Below are 7,848 nucleotides of genomic sequence, written 5' to 3' on the forward strand. Positions count from 1 at the left end.
TAAATATAGTTTTAGATGATTTTTCTAGTATCGAATAGATTTTGAGAAATTAAGAACGTATACCGGACGTGGGACCCACTAGTGCGAAAAGTTCGGAAAAATTCGGCCAACTAGGTTAAGTTTTGGATACTGGATTTAATTTATCGGGTGCTAAGAGATAAGTAGAGGTTGTAATTTGGATTGATGTGAGAGGAAACAAAGTGATAGACTTGCATTAAATGAGGTGACAAGTGTCACCATTTAAGTGGTTGAACCTTAAGACTTTCTTACCATTGACTTAAATAACCAAAAATGACCCAAAAATCTTCAAAAAATCCTCAAGAACAGCCGGCTCTCTCTCTCTCTCTTTCTCTCTCTCTTACTCCAAGTACAAGGAAGAAAACACTTCAATCTTGCTCCAAATCAGCAAAACCAACCATCCAACCTTGATTTTTCTCCATAAAACACCTTCAAGTAGTGGTTGTGAGTTGTTGTGTGAATTTTTGTGGAAAGTAAGGTGACCAATAGCTCTCTCTCTCTTGTTCTTAAGGTAAGTGGTGAAGAACCACCCTCCTCCTTTAATTGATGCTTAAATCATGCTTAGTGGTAGCATAAGATGCAAATTTATGGATTAATTCTTGATTTGTGGTTGAGTTGATGAAGTTTTATATTTTTTGGGAATTTTTCTGTTTTCATATGAATATGATTATGTGGTCATGTATGATGGTTGGAAATGATGTATAATGACTATAGGAGGTGGGAAAGGTGAACAATTGCAATCAATTTCTGGTTTGGAAGAATTTCAGCAAGTTAGGGTTTTTGGTTGGAACATTCTGCCCGTTTTTTTTCCTCCTAGATAGAGGCCGAATTGGCCTTGGCCTAAAACATGAAAGTTGTAGGTATTGATGTTTTTGAGGTGTCTGTAAAATTTCAGGTCATTTGGATTAGTGTAGAGTGAGATATGGCGTTTTTACTGTTGCTGTTCTGGGTTGATCAGAATGCGAAAACTGCACTAGTAATTGGCCATTTTGACTGGAATTTGTGAGGACCCGTAAAAACCCTAAATTTTTCCTAGGGTTTTAGTCCCTTAAATTGCATGTTTTCTGCATTTTCTGGCTTAGAAATATTTTCTTGGTGGATTTTATGCGCAATTATAGTTTTAAGATGGTTTTTCTAGCATTGGTGAATTTTTAGAAAATTAAGAATATATATTGGATGTGGGACCCATTAGTGCGAAAAGTTCGGAAAAATTCGGCCAATAAGGTTAAGTTTCGGATACTGTGTAAAATTTATCGGGTGTTAAGAGATAAGTAGAGTGTGTGAAATGATTGATGTGAGAGAGAAAAGAAAGATAGGAATGCATTTATGGAGATGCCACATGTCATCCTCTTATTGGTTGGACTTTAAGAGTTACTATTCACATTTTTGACTTTTTTGACCAAAGGATTAAATATCTAAAAATTGCTCAAAAATCACCATTTTCTTACCTCTTATGGCCGGCCCTCTTAGCTCAAAGAAGAAGGAAAAATCTTCAACTTCAAGCTTCCATATGCTTCAATCTTCCACAAACAAAAGTTTAAGTTAGTTTTACTCCATACAATCTTTCCTTTTGGTGATATTGGTTGGTTTATTGAAGCTTTTTGGAAGAGTTAAGGTGTCCATCATCTTCCTCTCTCTTGTTATTAGGTGAGTGATGCTTCAACCTCTTCCCTATACTTAATGATGGTTATATGATGCTTAATGGTGGCTTGAGTGATGAAATATATGATTTATTTCTTGATTTGATGAGTTTTGGTGAAGTTTTTATTTTATTGGGAATTTTTCTGGTTTAATATGAATGGAAGGTTGTGGCCTTGTATGATTAATGGTTATGGCTGATAATGACTCTATGAGGTGTATTGGATAAGAAAATGCAACCAATTTTGGATTTGGTGTGAAAATTGAAAAGTTAGGGTTCATAAAACCCCAATTCTGTCCGGTTTTGGATCATAGGGTTAGAGGCCGAATTGGACTTTGTTCAAAACATGAAAGTTGTAGGTATTGATGTGTTTGAGGTGCCTGTAAAATTTCAGGTCATTTGGATGAGTGTAGAGTGAGTTATGCCGTTTTTACTGTAGCTGTTCTGTTTTGATCAGAATGCGAAAACTGCGTTAGTAATTGGCCCTTTTGACTGGAATTGGTTTGGATTTTGAAGTTGGTGTCTTCTGATGAAATGTAGCTGAATGTCTTAGCTAACATATGCCTTTGGAATTTCGGCATTTGGACTTGTATGGACTGAGATATACTGATTACAGTTTTCTGTGTTTTGCAAACCTGTTTTGGTGATTCTGGTTTAGTATTTGGCACTTTTGACTAAGTTGTGTTAGGAACTGGATTGAGTGGTCTTCTACATTATTGTAGCCCTGTTCCATAGCTTCGAAACGGTGGGTCTTACACCCCCATCCGATAACCGTAGTGAATTTGACGCCATTACCGCATAATAAGGGCAAAACAGTTTTCTATTGGGGGCCAAGGCTAATGCCATTGTTTGAATTTCTGGTTTGCTATAATGCTTGTATATGCATATGTAACCCTATTGGGGTTGTGTTCAGCATTGTTATGTGACTCGTTATCGAGTCTCATTGCATTTGTTTACGTGTTCTAGGGCGTGACGGTGGTTCACGACATTCTCCTGACGGAAGTGCATGAAATAGCACTTAATTGATTGGTGAGTATACTACTCACTTAAATGTTATTATGTGGCTTTGCTAAATGTATATGTGATGCCTTGAAGGCTTACTTGGATATTGGAATTGATTAAGGTGAGGGTGTACTTGACCGCCCTCACCCCTTTTGATAGTATCACTGATTGTCCACTGTTTCACTGTCTTACTGAACTTGATATATGAGTTATTGCAATTCATTTTATGGAAACTGATTTGGTGTTGTTTGGACGATGTCCAACGACCTTACTGTATTACTGAGCTCAACCCCGTTTGGTAGTCAATTGGATCGAGCCGGCGAGGGCTTGGTCGTGAAGATTGAATTGCCACGGGGACTGTACTGGGGAACCTTGTGGTATTGAGACCCTTGGTTCCGGTATACTCGAGTATTACCAAAAGCTACTGAATTGGAGTGCGGGCCCGGTTGGGGAATGTTGGGTGGAAGGAATGGAAGTAAAGAGTTGTCTACGGTTGGTTATTATTTAACATTGACGGAGGGTCAATGAGGTTGGATCAAGACATAAGCGTGGAAATGGGCTCTTGAGAGCCGTCCGTATCCTTTCACTGATGTAATTTATTGCTTATTTGCATACTTGAACTGAACGATTGTGCTTATGTGATCTTAGCTGCTATGGTGGTTGTATTCTCACTGGGCATATAGCTCACCCCATTTCTTTTGTTTTCCTTACAGGAATATGACTCTTTTGGAATGAATTTTGGTTAAATGGTTGCCGAATGAACTAGATGAATGCCTCTTTTGTATTGTATATAAAATGGGACCCTAAATGTTTCATTAGGGCCGTTTTCACTTTTGTTTTGGCAACCCACATATGTAGTGACTTTTGTATCACTTTTAAAGGCCATTGTGGCTTGTAAATGGTTAATGTTATGTTGTATATGTTTTCGAGGTTTGGTTGGGTTTCGGACGGGTCGGTTACTATTCGTGGCCGACTCTGGATTTCGTTTCTTTTATTTTGGATTATTTTGCCCTTTTGCCTTGTTGCGCGCATTATAAGTTTCAAAACGTGATAGATCGCTTTGTACTGCACCGTTAGTCCTGGCGAGAGCTGGGCAGGCAGTCCGCTAACCCCTTTGGTTCGCCTTAGGGGAAGGTGGGGCTGTTACAAGTGGTATCAGAGCCACATCGCGTGGTCTCTGCGCGGAGTGAGACTGGGCCAAGTGGTGTTGTGGTCCTAATTTCATGAATATGTCTAAGTGCTCGTTTGAGCGTAAGTTATAACCGGGCATGTGATAAGTGTATGAATCATTATTATGGGACTCGAGGAAGTTAGGTATGTATGTCGGGTAGGAATCTTAAATAAGGATGGTTTACCCTTGGGACCGGCCGGCTCGAGATGTGAATTATCTTAAACGAGATTCTTGCGCCCGGATACGAAAGATATGAAGACCTAGGTTAGAAAGGATTTGGTGAACCAGAAAGGCGATTCTATGGAACTTCGTGTGGTTTGTTCGGGTGTGGTTAAGCGTGATCGACCTTGATTAAGATATAAATATTTGGACGAAGCCCTAGAAGGGAAAAAGCTTTTCGTGAGTTCTTTTGCACTTGTGACCTAGTTGTTCAAAGTACTTTTGGATGACCTTTTGGTTCATGGAATGACTTCGTATGTACTTGACTGACTGTTCCGTATGATTGCTTAACCTGGTTATGTGATCTATGTATATGTGTTATGTGTTTAAATACTCTTCGCGGTAAATGTTTGAGTTGTTTATTCTTGTTTCCTTGTTCCTGTCTGGTGCTACGGAAAGGAGGGTTAGGTGCCCTTTAACAGTGTATTTATTTGATGACCTAGATTGACTTAGATTTGATGGAAGGCACCCGAAGTGGTCGAGGCCGTGGACGCAGGGGTAGGCAACCCACACCGGTTAGGGGTACGGGGGAAACCTCTACTGGACCCAATTTGGAACCGCAAGTAAACCCTAATGTGCAAATAGCTGCTGCTATGCAGCAAATGACAAACCTGCTAGCACAAGTAGTGCAGCAACAAGCCCAGAACCCAAACCTTAACCCTGGAAACCCCGGAAACCCTGGCCATCATATCGAGAGCGAAGATAGAGCTCTCGAACGTTTTCAAAAGTTCGCTCCGCCAAAGTTTGTTGGGGGACCCGACCCGAACGTTGCCGAGAGGTGGCTTGAAAAGATGGTTGACATATTTGCAGCCTTACACTACTCTGACGAACGGCAGGTGACTTTTGCCGTGTTCCAGCTTGAGGGGGCAGCCCGTTCCTGGTGGAACGTAATTAGGCAGAAATGGGAACGGGAGCAGACACCGAGGACGTGGGTGAACTTCATCCGGGAATTTAATGCCAAGTTTTTCCCTCCTCTAGTCCAGGAAAGGAAGGAGGACGAGTTTATCCGGCTCCGGCAAGGGGCTCAGACTGTGGCGGAGTACGAGAGTCAATTTACCCGCCTGTCCAAATTCGCGCCTGAGCTAATCATGACTGAGCAAAGACGGGTCAGGCGCTTCATTCAGGGTTTGAACGTTGAGATCCAGAAAGACCTCGCGGCGGCTCAAATCACCACGTTTAGCGAGGCAATGGAAAAAGCCCAACGAGTAAAGAATGCTAGGCTCCAGGTGAAAAATTTCCAGACAAAAAAGAGAGGATTTCCTGGAAACAATTCGGGACTGGAGGATGAAAGTATCCCTCCCAAGTTTGAACGAGGAACGGGAGGAGTGAGGATGCCGGGAGTGTCACCAGAGAGGCCGTCAAGAGGAGGCTTAGCTTCTGCAGCACGTGGACCCTGCGGGTATTGCGGGAAACTAAACCACTCGGAGGACAATTGCTGGAGGAAAGGAGGAAAATGCTTGCTCTGTGGGAGTGCCGAACACCAAATTGCTAACTGTCCAGCTCGCCTGCGCGAGCGGGAAGGAACTCTGCCACCAGCTACAACCCACCCTGACCAGTTGAAGGGAGACAAGGATGGATCAAAAGTGTCCTCTCGGGTGTACTCCTTAGAACAACATCAAGTCTTTGACCCATTAGAGGACGTGGAAGGTAAGAATTTACTGAACCTGGCCAGTGAATGGGCACAGATCTGTTAGCCAAGTATAATGCTCAATTTAATCCCAGAGTAGTCAATGATAGGGAATTTCGAGGACGAAATTCTTTTAAGGGGGAGAGAGTGTGAGGACCCGTAAAAACCCTAAATTTTTCCTAGGGTTTTAGTCCCTTAAATTGCATGTTTTCTGCATTTTCTGGCTTAGAAATATTTTCTTGGTGGATTTTATGCGCAATTATAGTTTTAAGATGGTTTTTCTAGCATTGGTGAATTTTTAGAAAATTAAGAATATATATTGGATGTGGGACCCATTAGTGCGAAAAGTTCGGAAAAATTCGGCCAATAAGGTTAAGTTTCGGATACTGTGTAAAATTTATCGGGTGTTAAGAGATAAGTAGAGTGTGTGAAATGATTGATGTGAGAGAGAAAAGAAAGATAGGAATGCATTTATGGAGATGCCACATGTCATCCTCTTATTGGTTGGACTTTAAGAGTTACTATTCACATTTTTGACTTTTTTGACCAAAGGATTAAATATCTAAAAATTGCTCAAAAATCACCATTTTCTTACCTCTTATGGCCGGCCCTCTTAGCTCAAAGAAGAAGGAAAAATCTTCAACTTCAAGCTTCCATATGCTTCAATCTTCCACAAACAAAAGTTTAAGTTAGTTTTACTCCATACAATCTTTCCTTTTGGTGATATTGGTTGGTTTATTGAAGCTTTTTGGAAGAGTTAAGGTGTCCATCATCTTCCTCTCTCTTGTTATTAGGTGAGTGATGCTTCAACCTCTTCCCTATACTTAATGATGGTTATATGATGCTTAATGGTGGCTTGAGTGATGAAATATATGATTTATTTCTTGATTTGATGAGTTTTGGTGAAGTTTTTATTTTATTGGGAATTTTTCTGGTTTAATATGAATGGAAGGTTGTGGCCTTGTATGATTAATGGTTATGGCTGATAATGACTCTATGAGGTGTATTGGATAAGAAAATGCAACCAATTTTGGATTTGGTGTGAAAATTGAAAAGTTAGGGTTCATAAAACCCCAATTCTGTCCGGTTTTGGATCATAGGGTTAGAGGCCGAATTGGACTTTGTTCAAAACATGAAAGTTGTAGGTATTGATGTGTTTGAGGTGCCTGTAAAATTTCAGGTCATTTGGATGAGTGTAGAGTGAGTTATGCCGTTTTTACTGTAGCTGTTCTGTTTTGATCAGAATGCGAAAACTGCGTTAGTAATTGGCCCTTTTGACTGGAATTGGTTTGGATTTTGAAGTTGGTGTCTTCTGATGAAATGTAGCTGAATGTCTTAGCTAACATATGCCTTTGGAATTTCGGCATTTGGACTTGTATGGACTGAGATATACTGATTACAGTTTTCTGTGTTTTGCAAACCTGTTTTGGTGATTCTGGTTTAGTATTTGGCACTTTTGACTAAGTTGTGTTAGGAACTGGATTGAGTGGTCTTCTACATTATTGTAGCCCTGTTCCATAGCTTCGAAACGGTGGGTCTTACACCCCCATCCGATAACCGTAGTGAATTTGACGCCATTACCGCATAATAAGGGCAAAACAGTTTTCTATTGGGGGCCAAGGCTAATGCCATTGTTTGAATTTCTGGTTTGCTATAATGCTTGTATATGCATATGTAACCCTATTGGGGTTGTGTTCAGCATTGTTATGTGACTCGTTATCGAGTCTCATTGCATTTGTTTACGTGTTCTAGGGCGTGACGGTGGTTCACGACATTCTCCTGACGGAAGTGCATGAAATAGCACTTAATTGATTGGTGAGTATACTACTCACTTAAATGTTATTATGTGGCTTTGCTAAATGTATATGTGATGCCTTGAAGGCTTACTTGGATATTGGAATTGATTAAGGTGAGGGTGTACTTGACCGCCCTCACCCCTTTTGATAGTATCACTGATTGTCCACTGTTTCACTGTCTTACTGAACTTGATATATGAGTTATTGCAATTCATTTTATGGAAACTGATTTGGTGTTGTTTGGACGATGTCCAACGACCTTACTGTATTACTGAGCTCAACCCCGTTTGGTAGTCAATTGGATCGAGCCGGCGAGGGCTTGGTCGTGAAGATTGAATTGCCACGGGGACTGTACTGGGGAACCTTGTGGTATTGA

This window comes from Coffea arabica, chromosome 6c, assembly GCF_036785885.1.
Source record: "Coffea arabica cultivar ET-39 chromosome 6c, Coffea Arabica ET-39 HiFi, whole genome shotgun sequence".
Classification (NCBI taxonomy): Eukaryota; Viridiplantae; Streptophyta; class Magnoliopsida; order Gentianales; family Rubiaceae; genus Coffea; species Coffea arabica.